Raw genomic sequence first — 14,328 nt, 5'->3', positions numbered from 1 at the left:
ATAAAAACTAACAGTGAAAGAGGGTAATACAAAGTGGTAAGAAAAGGAGAAACAGAAGGGGAAGTTTCCCATCAGCTAGCTAATCAGACCCTGTCGAAACCTTTTGTTAAGGGACCACAGAGCAAGAACGCAAGGGAAATATGTGAAAACCTTTTGTTCAGTCCCCACGAAACTTCCACAATTCTAGGAAAAAGTATAAAACTACAAGGTCCCTCAACCTGGCACCAAACTATTCTTTTTAACACTTCATTTGAGTAGGGAGGAAGAAAGCCATAGGGAACAAAACAAAAAGGAAACAAGACAAAAGCTAGAGGTCTTAGACTCATCATGTATTATTAAATACTAGCTAGTCTTAACCATAAACATGGGAACATGGTTCCATGTATTATGCCATAGAACAGTGAAGATGCATTCATCATGGTGTTCACACATGTGAAGGAAATGGAGATCTTATCTTTGATGGCCACATATGGACCATCATATTATCTTGTATAACTTGACTTGTATCATCTACAATAGGTAATGATACGCTGTCTTTTTTTGCGCATTTCAGAAACAAGGCTGGTACATTCAAGTGTGTGTCATAAAAATACTGTGACCAGGTGTGTATGATATGCTGATCACTGACAAGCATAAGTGTTCTGAACAAAAGTGTAACCGCAAAGTAGGACCTACAAAAGAGGTGTAACCATGAAGATTAAGGTAGATCAAACGAACATTAACTACTAATATTTTCTATCATTACTAACATGGAGTCAAATGCTGCAATTTGGCAACCCTCATGAGCAGCATTAGGAGAAAACATTCAAGAACTAGTCTATACATAATTTCATACCAAGTAAATGTGAATGTTACAATTGTGAGATGGAGAAGAAATGAGAGTGTAATTTCCACAGGGGGACTAGAGGCGAGGTTATTGCCATGAGGTAGACTATATTTCGAAAATCACCACTTACTTTGGTTTGTCTGATAGGGTTATGAGAGATTTGAGTACACCTGGACTGATCCTGTCAGCAATGGCACCTCTTTCTGAAATCGAAAGGGACTTCTCTTTCATATAGCTCTGTAGTCTTTTTACATCAATGTCAAGTTGTGCTTGATCTACATTACAAGGACAAGGCCCAGATTATCCACAATATCAATTATCTTATATATATAAAGTGAAGAAAAATTTTTCTTGACAATAATGATTATCAAGATCAAAACACTTTCAGTAGCATTGAGTAGCCAAAGCAATAACATAAACCATTAGACAGAAAAGCTAATTTCATTTTCTACGAAGGAACCACTTGTAAGATTACAAATGAAGAAAAAAAAGGTAGGTGGATAAATTTTTTTAATTAGAAAGTTGGGTCTTGTACCCATGACCTAATCCTCAGCCTTGCTCTTACAAGGAAGTAGGTTCCATCTGAGAATAAGGAGAATTAATTATCTCAACAACTCTTGATTCTTGAAGTACAAGGAAGGAGATACCATTTGAGAATAAGGAGAATTAATTACCTCAATAACTCTTGATTCTTGAAGAGTCTGTCCTTTATCCCATCTCATGGTCCAGCCACCTGAATGACTGATTTACTGCCAAACTGAAAACAATTTTTAGCTGCCCAGTTTGTAAACAAATGCAGCTAAATGTTATCAAAGAATCCTTTCCAGTGCAACTTCACAACATTGTTCCACTACCTTGAATCCACTCCTTTCAGGTGGAATTCTTTTCCTATGACGGAGCTATATTAGCAGCATATCCAAGATACTGATACTATTTGGTTACCCAAGAAACCCATCCAATAATTCTTAAAAAATATCAAATATTTTGGCAGGAAAATAATTTTGAAGAAATAAGTCATATTTGATGCTCCCCAGATACTTGCATACATGTATCAACAAATCTTGAACCCCAAAGCAGTGCAGTCACACGCGAGCTAGGCACTTGCCTAGACGATCAGGCGAGGTGAGGTGCTACTAAAGAGCCATTGAAGTCTGCAAGGTGCCTTTAGAGCCTAATTGAGCACCTTAAATAAGGCTGTAAGGTGCTTGAGGTGAGAGCGTCACGAAAATTCAGCAGGAAAAAAACGGCAGTTTTGTAATTTGGCAAAAAATGTTAGTCCTATACTAGAAATAATTCAAGTAAGGGGTTACTCTCGCTCTTGCTTTCTTTTCTCACCTCTCTTTCCCCACATAGAAATATCGTCTTCTGGAGGGTTGTGCCGCACTGTGTTACTGATATGTTAAATTCTAAATGTCGATGATGAGAATCAACCTAAATTTTATATTGTTTATTACTCGGTTGAATTCATTTGTTGATGTCATGATGCAAGTCATGGGCATGCAATCCAAAAGCTTTGGTTGACTCAGACACTAAAACATGAGGGAACATGGGGACGAGACCTAAAGGTTTCCTAGCCTTCTTACCATGCACAACCTCAAACGAACTCATGCCTATGATCCTATTGATAGAGCATTGCATGCAAATCAGGCCGTAGGGAGAATAGAGTACAAGTTCCTAGCATGTTCACCTTAAGACACCTTGAAATGTTCCCAAGGTTCTTATTAACAACCTCGGTCTGGCCATATGTTGCAAGATGGTAAGACGTAGAGAATTTCAACTTTTTTCTTTCTATGGGCCAAACAGTTTTCTAAAAATAACTCATTAACCTAATGTCTCTATTTGACACTGTTTTTGGGGAGACCATAGAGTTTGACAATTTTGTCGAAATAAAGTTTGGCAACCTTGGAGGCATTAGAGGTCTCAGAATAGGGAATGATTGGGTCATTTTGGATAACCTATCCATAGTCACAAGAGAAAAGTCATGCTTCCCATGCGTGCAAGAAAGACCTAGCACAAAATCCATGCTTACATCCTACCTAGGGTGATCTAGCACCAGTAAAGGGGTGTAAAGGCCAACATTTTGCTTACGGTGTTTGGCCAGTTGACATTAGCAACACTGGCCAATTATCTTGGTGACATCTCACTTAAGCTTGGCTAGTAGAATTGTGCTCTAGCTCCTCAATGGTCTTATTGCACCTGAAATTCCCTGCAAGCCCACCCACGTGCACTTCCCTCGCTAGGAAATCTCTCACCTATGTGCACAAAATACAGAGCTTGTTGGCCTTAATTAAATAGCCGTTATCATAGTGATAGCTCAATCACATTGAATCCATCAAGCCCTTCTCCAACTTCTCAATCCAAGTCACACAAGTCTCTTGAATTCCCTATTCTGTGGCCCAAGCCCATCCCCAACTCCTCATTAGCCGAACTGCCTTATCCATTGTCAAAATTTCATACACATTTACAATTCAAATCCAATCCCTTTGGTTTCTGATGTCGAGAAAACAATGTCATTGCTTAGAAATGTGAAGAGACCGATGATCTTGTTTGGAAAAGGTGCAGCACTTTTAAGTAGATGAATTCTTAGCATATGGGGATTGACAATGATAAAGATTAGTTACAACTTAGGGAAAGTGAGATTGGAGAGAGAAGGAAAAAAAAATGATAGGCTTAAGAGGCAATCATTGTTAAGTATTTTAAAAAAATCAAGTGATTCTAGCCTATCAAATTAAAAAAAAATGTGATTCTCATAAGACCCAATGGCAAGTGGCTTATTTTAAAAAATGCCAGCTAGTAATTTGGAGGAAAAATCTTGCCTCATAAAACTAACCATAACTTGCAAAATAGAAACCCAAGTTAAAAATTGTTTTAAGCCTAGAATTCTTATAACTATATCTTTAAAATCATAAGAAATTTGCTTTAATCGGACTTCAATACACTACTGCTAGTCCCGAAAGTTGAACCAAATAAGAAAAAAGTGAATTTAGTCACGTAATCATTACTCTAATACAATCCCTAATGTGCAGACCCAATTTCTCCATCAATAAGTGAGTACACATGGAATTTTTAATTTTTAAAGGGAGGTAGAACCTCAATAAATAATAAACTACCACCAGTACCCAAAACTTAAACTAATAGGAAAGAGGTGAATTAAATCACTTGACTATTATTCTAACGAACTTCACACATTTTTCTTGTAAAAATAAAATAAATCTTGAATTAAAAAATTGCGAAGCAGCAACAAATTAATCTCCCATCACCACATCATAAATATTAGATGTTACGACAAAAAAAAGAGATTCATCTAGATATCGGTTTGTAATAGGACAGAACAAAATCTTGATTTTATGATCCAACTGTTATAAAACTCAATCTGACCTTGCATCCAAGATCATATGGCATGCATATAGGGAGAGCCACAATGTTTTTTCTAGCACAAATTGCAAACCGGGCATTGTAAGTTGTTAAGAACTGCTATAAGGCCAACAAAACAATAGCCTTGACAACATCACCATTTTTTTTGGATATGTAATTGACAACAATCCCCATGATTGAAATCAGGGATAAAAACCAATATATCAAGCCAATAATACAATGACATTATCATGGAATGTTTGATACTTGAACATATAAAACATAGCTATTCCTTTATTTGTAACTAGTTTTTTATTGGTAAGCTACACGTACACCAACATTTTTTTTTTTTGTAACTAACTTTAGATATCAACTTATCATTAGACAAATTTAGTTGACCATGTGGATTAGCAAAACAGGGTTCCGAGTTCCAAGATATGGGTTCAAGAATCCAAAACAATCAACCTAATATCTATCAGTATCAGGCCTGTCATTGCTTCTTAACTGGTCTTATTCTATATATTTACAAGTATCTCTAACAAATTAAAATTTTAAGCCTTCTCTATTGCATTTCTCAAATGAATCCAAAATGTTATTATTTACTAGGGGAACAAGCAATGCAGAGAAATTAAATTTAAAAACTTAAATTTATTTGTCCTAGATGGAGGAATTCAAATTTAATTTGGGTAGATTGCCAGGAGAGTTGGAATAGAGCTATTGTTTGACTTGAGTTAATATTTATAGAAAGAGGCTCAGAGCACTTGCAGCAGTGGAGTTAAATAGCTATTTTAGCTCTACTAAAATACCAAAAAGAAGCATGCAGCAGTGGAGCTAAATCTATTTTTTTTTTTTAGCTCATTGCTACAGTGCACATCTATAGATAGATGTGCACTGTTCATGAGAGCTAAAAAAAAAAATTTAATTTTTTATTTTGCGTTCACATTACCTTTTTATTGTGGTGTTTTTATTGTAGTGAGATGTATTATTTTATTGTGGTAGATATATTATTTTATTGTGATGTTTATATTATTTTATTGTGTTGAAAGCTAAAATAGATCTACTGTTGCAGCATGTGTGTAGGTAAAATAGATAAAGTAACTTTTTGTGGAGCTAAATTGCTAAATTTTTAACTCCACTGCTGTGGATGCTCTTATAGTAGTATTCGAGTAATATTTGAGTAAAAACAGAGACAATTTTCATATGGACATACACAAAATATATTTACAATTTATCCGCATATGCATATAGTATATATTATATTATCACCCTCATGAAAAAGGAGCACAAATTCTAGAAAGAACAAAAGTTTCATTTCTAATGTATGTTAATTTTGTATTTCTTCAACTCAACATACTCAAAAACTTAGTAAGCCTAGGAACACCTTAATAAATCACGTCATTTGGTATGTGATGATTTTTCTGTGTATTTATAATTATCGTACTAAAAAGCAACTTAAACACATAATTGCAATAAAATAAGAAAGGTTTGAGAAAACCTGTCTCCAAGATGGTATGAGCAGCATGAAATAGAATCCTACCAATGAGATCGGTCCCGGGGAACACCATCCATGTCCGCTCTTTAGAGTGATGGTTGCCACAGGTGGTACATACCTCTTCACCAAGGGCCTGGATTCGGGATCCCCCAATATCTCTCATTATTTACTCAAAAGGAGATGCATCACTAGTTTTTGTCGTCCGAGCCCTCTTAATTCCTCAATGCAGTAAGCGCCTCCCTATTCCCATTCCTCACTCTATCATTTTCAACCAGCTACATTTTCATCTAAGGAATCAGTAACCTTTCATGTCCTCACAAAGAAAGCAAGATTTATCCATCACACATACACATGCACACAAAAGAAGAAAGAAAAGAATAAAAAGCTATACTACCTCCTTTAAAGTAGAAGAAATAATTCTTCTTTATAGGTGTTGGAGATATTGAGTTTATGTCAATGTAAAATGGCCAAAAGGACCAATATATTGTAAGCCCATGTAGGGCTAACCCTACCTCCTATATATACCCTTATAGATTCATTGTAATCAACACTTGAGAATACAGTAAAGATGTAGCAGTCAGGGCTTTATCCGGTGAATGTAGGCCGTTGGCCAAACCATATAATCCCTTGTGTTTTTTTCTCTATTCTGCTATGTTACAAACTCATGGGTAGAACTCATCCTTGAAAACCGGCTTGCAAGGAAAGGGTGTCCATGAGTTTATAAATATATGGTTAAGTTTATGGGACACTAGGATCATAACATACCACCACGCTCCACAGCCGATGTCCATGACGGTTCACTCTAGCGACACTGACCCGTTGGTAGCCCTCTCTCTTTTTAGTGGCTCCACTCAACTATCAATAATTTTAATCCAGCCTCTAGGTCGCTCCTTTCGAGATTCGACCACAAAACCGCAACTCATTTGATCCCATACTCAATGAGCTACACCCAACTAATCGAGGTGATGGTTGAATCTGATACCAAATGTTACAAATCCATGGGTAGAACTCACATTTGAAAACCGACTTGCAAGGAGAGGGTGTCCAAGGGCTTATAAACACATGGTTAAGTTTACACTTAACCAATGTAGGACACTAGGATCATAACATGTTATCATTTCTCTATATTATGTTATTCTTGTCTTTAACAATAGGTAATAATAATTAATTAAAAAGAGGCTACTTCATGTAAAATGAACGCAAAGAGCCTAAAGAATTACAAGAAATGAAAAAATTATCTACAAAAAGGCAACGTATCTAAAAACGCAACAATAGAATCCCTATTTGTAAAACCCCATGCCTTGAGACCAACCAAATAAGGAACTAAAAATAAAATCACAAGCAATTGATTTCCTGTGTGCTTCTCATCTTCGAATGTATGTCTATTGCGTTCTCTCCATATGGTCCACATCAAACTCAAAGGAACCATTTTCCATATGTTTCATGAATGCTTACCACCCATTTTCTCCAACCAAGAAAGAAATCAATCACCTTCTCTACTAAACCCTATTCATCCCAAAAGGTCGGAAAACAAAACTCCACAAGTCATAGCCCACCTTGCAACCAATTTTTCTCTCCAAATCTCACCTATTTTGAATAGAAAATTTTTGTTTACTTCCAAGGAAGAATTTTGAATTATTTTCTTCTCTAATTCCTTTCCTTTCCCTTCCCCTTTCTTTAGGTAAACATAATTTTAATCAAAGAGGGAAAAAACAACCAAACAACAAGAAGAAGAAATTATAATTTTTTCCTCAAGTAAATAAAAAATAGTGTTATTAACTCAACCAAGCCAAACACCTTGTATTGGACTTAGTTTAGCTTTGCAATTTTGTTTCTCAGTTCCCTAATAACAGAAAAAAATTATAATTTTGTGTTCTTAAGCATTAATGTTTCACTTTTGAGTTCTAAATTTACAGATTCGTAAAAAAAAAAAAAAAAAAAGTGAGTTTGAGAAAATTACCTGATGGCGAGCTAAAAGAAGATGCTTAGCTTCAGTTTCAAGCTCAATTAAGCCCTCCTAGAATTGCTTCATAGTCTCATCCATTTTTAAATTCTAAATAGAAAAACACAAACATACAAAGAATAGACAACAAAAAATTAAAAAAGAAAAAGAAAAAAGAGAAAAAAAAGACATAATTTTTAGTAGGGTTTTTCAGTTCTACACAAGAAAGAAAAAGAAAAAAAATTGCAATTAGACATAATTAGAACCTTGAATGCCCGATCATCAACCATAATAATTAATACATGCTTTAATTTGGTGTTGCTAAAACTTGGGCTTAGGACTTGTCAAAATATAGAGAGTAAAATAAATAACTTCTTGTATTATCAATGTGTGTAAATTACATCAAAGCACTCTTATATATGCAAGTGGTAGCCTAAGAAAATATCACTAACAAAATAACTAATTTGGTAATTCCTAACTAATTTTTTTAATAGGTAGCAATTCCTAAGTAATTGAAAAATCACGTGGAAAATATGGAAAATGTGTAGACTAAGGGTCCGTTTGGATAGAGTTTATTACTGAAAATTGAAAACACTGTAGCAAAATAATTTTTAAATGTGTGAATAGTTTCGTGGGACCCATTTTTAATAAAAAAATTTCTGTAAAGTGAAGTTTGTTAGTCCCGTGAACAGTACACGAGAGCAACAGATGTACTGAAAAATCAGCAAAATGTGGCTATTGTTCATGCACAGTAACATGAACAGTAACCTTTGTCCCCGACCAGTGCAGCAGTAGCAGAAGAAAAATAAATAGAAAACGTAGAAAATTCAAGACGTGGACGCTATAAGCTGTATCCAAACCAAGCTTAAAATACAATGTACAAAATACAAAGACTAATCTACAATATAATTTCTAATAGGCCCCCTCAAGAGTCAAGATGGAGTGTACACACATATGAACCTCGATGAAGAAGAAGAAATTCTGCATAGCAGAGGTAAAAGGCTCAATGTGAGCTCCAAGATGCCATGATCAAGTGCAACGCGAAGGTGATGGTGAGAGGCGTCACTGATCACAGACAAAAGATGCCGAAAAAGGGCAATGACGAAGACTAGAATGATGGCCGCAAAAACACCAACGAGGGCTGGAGAACAATAGACCCGACGAAGTATTGCCGGAAAAAACCAACACATCAATGGAGAACGACAAAACCGGAAGCAACACAGAACTTGCTGCAGAAACCGAAAACAATGAAACCTACACCACAGCTCCAAAAATATGACGTACACCACGGCTCTAAAATAGATGAGCACCATAGCTCCAAAACAGACCTGGAGTACTAGACATGGATTGACAGAACCTTTCAAATTCAGTGAGGCAGTAACCGATAAGTCTAAAATCTAGCATCAAATTCTTAGAAGAGATGCCAATATCAATGGCAACAGAAAACAATGAAACCCAGCTGCAAACTGAGTAATCCACCATAGCAAAAACAAAGTGCAATATCCACAGTTGCAGAAAGAGAAGCAAGCGTCCCACCAACCAAGCAATCACCAGCGCCTGTGAGCCTCACAACAGATGCTGTAAGTGCAGGAAAATGCACAGCGAATAGATGAGAATCTCTTTCCAAATCACCATACCAACGTGGAGGACAGCTTGATGTCACAATCTCATAAAACTGACCACAAGAGCCAAGCCAAAAGAATTGAAGCTTAGAACCATGATGTGATCAAGGACTGTTATAGAAATGAGTTTAAAAACCGAATGAAGGAGTATTCCACAACAAGATGTACAAAAAAAAAAATACAAAGACTATTATACAATACAATAGGGCTTACCTTGCAATGCCAAGAACAGAGGAGAAGAGAGGAGATGATACCTTTTGCTTTTGTTCCTTCGTATCAGTGACCACAAGGTACAGTTTTCTCTCTAATCTTGTGTTTGGTTGCCGCCAAGAAAGTGCAAGAAAAGATGGCGATTTATTTTATTCATTTTAAATTCATTGTTTTAGATTTTTTTTTTTTTAATTCTCAAATTAGTAAGATCAAAATGAAATTTCTGAAAAACAAGTACCATATTGAATGTATTAAAAAAATAAAGACCAGAAATAAAATACCCTCCCCCCCCCAAAATATAGTTACTTAAAAGGTAATTTGCCCGATATTATATTATATATACTTCAATCAACCTTCATATTTAAGAGCTTGTTTATAAATACGTTATTATGTTTAAGCTTCTTCTGTTTTGAAATCAAACCTTAAAGATAGGCTTGAACTCATTTGCAAATCCATTTTTTTCATGAAAATGTTTTGCACGACTCTTAATGAAAATGCTTTATATTGAAATATTAAAAGCTAAAAAAGGATGAAACTTGCATGGATAAATGTATAATATCTATAATTTGTTCTCTTGCTGAGGATAATTTATGAACAATTATATTCCCTAAATTTTCAGCCACTGGGAATGATTATATATACGTATTAGTTGCTAACCTATGCGATGCATAGTATATTTAAATAAATATTAAAACTATCTAGTTTACTTGAAGGTACTATGACTTGAAAATGATAACAAAAAACTTAGGCTAAATGAATGCAATTCATATATAGTTAAATCCATTACCATAAAAGTGCTCTTACATTTGCCTTGATAAGTACTAATAATTATAGAAGACAAAAGAATTACGACACAATATAAGCATATAACTGCTCTTAATATAGTGACTTCTTAAAATTAAGCCTAAGCAATTGTGACTCCAAAAGTTCTTACATGTAGGCACTTTGAACAATCCTTTTTATATGAGATTAGTGAAAGAGGTTCAAATCATCATCATTATGTGCAAGGATACAGTGGTAAACTGGTAATGATATGGAAGATGGACTTCTTCGAATTAGTTAATGAATATAGGCCCAACTAGATTATGATATAGGCCCATCATTATGTCCTCGTATTGCAATAAGCAAACTAGATTACAATAATTGGTGAATGGAAAATGAATGTGGTGGAACCCGGGAAACTAATTTATAGGTTGAAAGTTTCAACTCTCATCTTCAAATAAGAGACCGTATTTAATTTTAAAATTGCATAAGAATTTTAGAGCAAACCTTGTTTTGGGTTCTTGAATTAGTTGGACCTGATTCTCAAAACTTTCATTTCTTACCCAACACTGCTAGTTTGATTTCCAAAGAAGAAAACATGTACCCCATTTAAGATAGAAAATTGTAAGTTTAAAAAAGGTAAAGGAAAAAACAAAGTGAACATGATATAAATGGAAGAAAAACATACTACTATGTCTACACTATTCACATAAATCACCAACCCAAGTTGAAGCTTAGTCCTATTTATAGGGAAGATGATATAATAACCACTACTTCTAGGATGCACAGATACTTAGTTTGGGGTGTCGTACTTGTGTCCTACTCTGAAGCACCGATGCGAAAAAATAGGTGCCACACTCGCGTCTAACGCGGCCCAACGTGGCGTGCGACAGGCGATGCTGCTACCCACGTGTTTGTGCCGCGTCCAGTTTTTTTTTCCCTGACACACACCGATTTGGCGCCAACTCAGGCCGAATTGATCTGTATTGGCCAAAACCGCTGAAACAAACCGATTTAGTCCGTACCGAAGCCGAATCTACCGATTCAAGCCGAAATTCAAAAAAAAAATAAAGGTGCAAAATGCACTGTTTGAATTAACAACGAAACCCTAATGGATAATGCTCTCTCCGATTCATTCTCATCTCACGTCTCAAACTCTCAGCTCAACTCTTCTCACTCTCATCTCTCTGTGCACCTCCAGCTCCACACCTCCACTGCTTCGCCTCCCCTCTCACAATCTCACTCTCCGTCTCCCCTCCCCTCTCTACTTCAGAGTTCTTTGCAAGTCCCAAGCTCACCTCACCTCACCGACCCACTCTCAACTCATGTATCGAACTAATCAAAGCTTTCAATCTTAAGCTCATTATACTCTCACATGCTCTATTACAATATGTGATATGATTTTTTTGATTTTTTATATAAGTTGTAATAGTGTAATGTTGTGACTTGGGTTTGATTTTTTATTTGGTTAATAGTTATTATATATTTGTCAAATTATTTGTAGGTTAAATTGAATCTATTGAATTGGCAATGGATGAAGTTACTAGCACAAAAACTTCACCTTCATCTAATGAAGAAGCGCTAAATGATGATGCTCCTCTTTGGCAGTATGTGACTAAATTAGAGAAACCACATGGTTCTATTGTTAAATCAGGTGGAAATACATAGTTTAAGTGCAACAGTTTAAGGCTCATTTATTAAAAATTAATAATAAATGTATAAGACCATGCCCTAAAGTGACACCGAGGCATAGGTTCGAAATGCAGCAAATGTATGATCAGATTGAGAATGATCAGTTAGAGAGAGAATGTAGAAGTCAAATTCCCTTACCCCCACCTCCCCCAAGCCATGGGCCTATTTCCTCATTTTGGAGACAAGACGGGAGTGATAGTACAGATCCGGTTGATGGTAAGAGGAGGAAGGTGATTGCGAATTCTCCTTTGGCGAAAGCATTCTAGAATAATGTTAGACATGAATTGGATAGTAGAATTGGTAGGATGTTTTACATCGGTGGACTTCTGTTTCACTTTGCAAGGAACCCATATTATCGTAGTTCCTATGCATATGTTGTTACCCATAGAATTTTGGGTTATGTTCTTCCTGAATACAATGCCTTGAGAACAACAATTTTGCAAAGAGAAGGAGCTCATATTGAAAGACTTTTGAAACCAATTAAGGGCTCTTGGCTTGAAAATGCTGTAAGTATAGTTTCTAATGAATGGTCTGATCTACAAAGGAGGCCTCTTATTAATATTATGGCTGTATCAAATAGGGGTCTAGTGTTTATAAAGGCAATTGACGGGTCACGTGAATTCAAAGACAAAGATTATATTGCTGGGGTGTTGAAGGGTGTTAAACGATGCTATAAAAAAGATTGGACATGAAAAAGTTGTTCAAGTCATCATTAATAATGCTAGTATGATAAAGTTTGTTGAAGCTTCTATTGAAGGTGAGTATCCCAAAATATTTTGGACACCATGTATTGTCCACACTCTCAATCTAGCTTTGAAGAATATTTGTGCAACAAAAAATATTGAAAAGAATGAAGTTACATATGAGGAATGTAGTTGGATTACACGTATTACTGATGATGCTTCCTTCATACGTGTTTTTATCATGAACCATTCAATGAGGTTGGCAATTTTTAATGAATTTTGTTCATTAAAACTGCTCCAAGTTACTGATACTAGATTTGCTTCGGTTGTTATAATGCTGAAAAGGTTGAAGTTGATAAAAAGATGCCTTCAAGCCATGGCTATTAGTGACCAATGAGCTTCTTATAGGGAGGATGATGTTGGAAAAGCTCAAAAGGTGAAAGATATGATTCCAAGTGATCGTTGGTAGGATGTTGTTGATTACATCGTTGAATTTATAGTACCTATTTATGATATGCTACGAGTAGCGTGAAGGCTTGGAAGATGATGAGTATAGCTTATTTTTTGATGTAGTGTATGATATACTCATTGATCAATGGACTAAAAATTGTACACCCTACATTGCTTGGCTAATTCCTTAAATCCTAAGTAAGTAATTTTATTTTTTATTTTCCTTAGTTCCCCCTTTTAGTAAAACACACATTTCATCTATATTTGTTTTTAAATCTTTAACTAGGTATTACTCCATTAAATGACTTTCGGAGAATCCAAAACGCATCGCTCCACATTGAGATCATGAAATTTCTATGGAAAGAAACAAGTGTTTGGATTGATACTTTGAAGATGAGAATGACTTAAGGGTGATGAAAGTTGACTTTGCCACATTTTCAGGAGGGAGGTTTCCTTCACTAGATGCCTTGACAGATAGGTAGGCCTTACAACCTTTGGTTTGGTGCCAATACCATGGCTCCTCATTTCCAACTCTTCAAACCCTTGCCCTTAAACTTCTTGGACAACCTTGTTCATCCTCATGTGTTGAGAGGAATTGGAGCACATACAAATTCATTCATTTCTTAAAAAGAAACAAAATATCTGTTGCATGTGCTGAGTATTTGGTATATATGCATTCTAATCTACGACTCTTGTCAAGGCGCAATAAGGAGTACATAAATACAGCAACAAAGATGTTGAATATTGCAGGAGACTCTTGGAATGAGAGCGACATACATGGAGGAGTTGAAATTCTTGAGAATGCTGCCTTTACACTTGATGAGTCGAAGTTGAAGGCCATGGTTATTGGGATTGCTAGCACTAGTATTACTACTAGTGAAAGTGAAGTTCAAAGTGAAGCTATTGATGTTGATAATGATGATGACGGTTGTATTTGATTGTCTTGTTGATTTTCTTTTATTTTGTTTTAGTTTCAAACTTATGGGTTGTATTCTGATTTCCGAACATCTTAGAATGTTTTAGTTTCAAACTTGTGGGTTTTATTGAATTTATAAACATCATGTTTAGTTATTATCTACTATTGCTCTTAAATTTGGTATATGTTTATATAAAGTAAAAAAGTATGCTTAACAATATATAGAAAATATAAATAAAAATATTTTTAATAATTTTTTAATCGCTGCACCCCACCGCACCCACACCCTACTTTTTCAAAAATTGTCAAGTCTCACACCCTCACTCACACCTGCTCCTGTGCTTCATATGTGTCCTATCTACCATATCATGTTATAAAT

At 35.4% G+C, this 14,328-nt stretch overlaps 1 pseudogene; it reads right to left on the bottom strand.

Moving 5' to 3' along the window:
• Positions 1–889: 889 nt before the first annotated feature.
• LOC142614847 (uncharacterized) lies at positions 890–7,716 on the bottom strand (annotated as a pseudogene).
• Positions 7,717–14,328: the final 6,612 nt, after the last annotated feature.

Source organism: Castanea sativa, chromosome 11, assembly GCF_040712315.1.
Source record: "Castanea sativa cultivar Marrone di Chiusa Pesio chromosome 11, ASM4071231v1".
Classification (NCBI taxonomy): Eukaryota; Viridiplantae; Streptophyta; class Magnoliopsida; order Fagales; family Fagaceae; genus Castanea; species Castanea sativa.
Note: the sequence above shows the minus strand (reverse complement) of the source record. Positions and strands in the feature narration are given on the sequence as shown.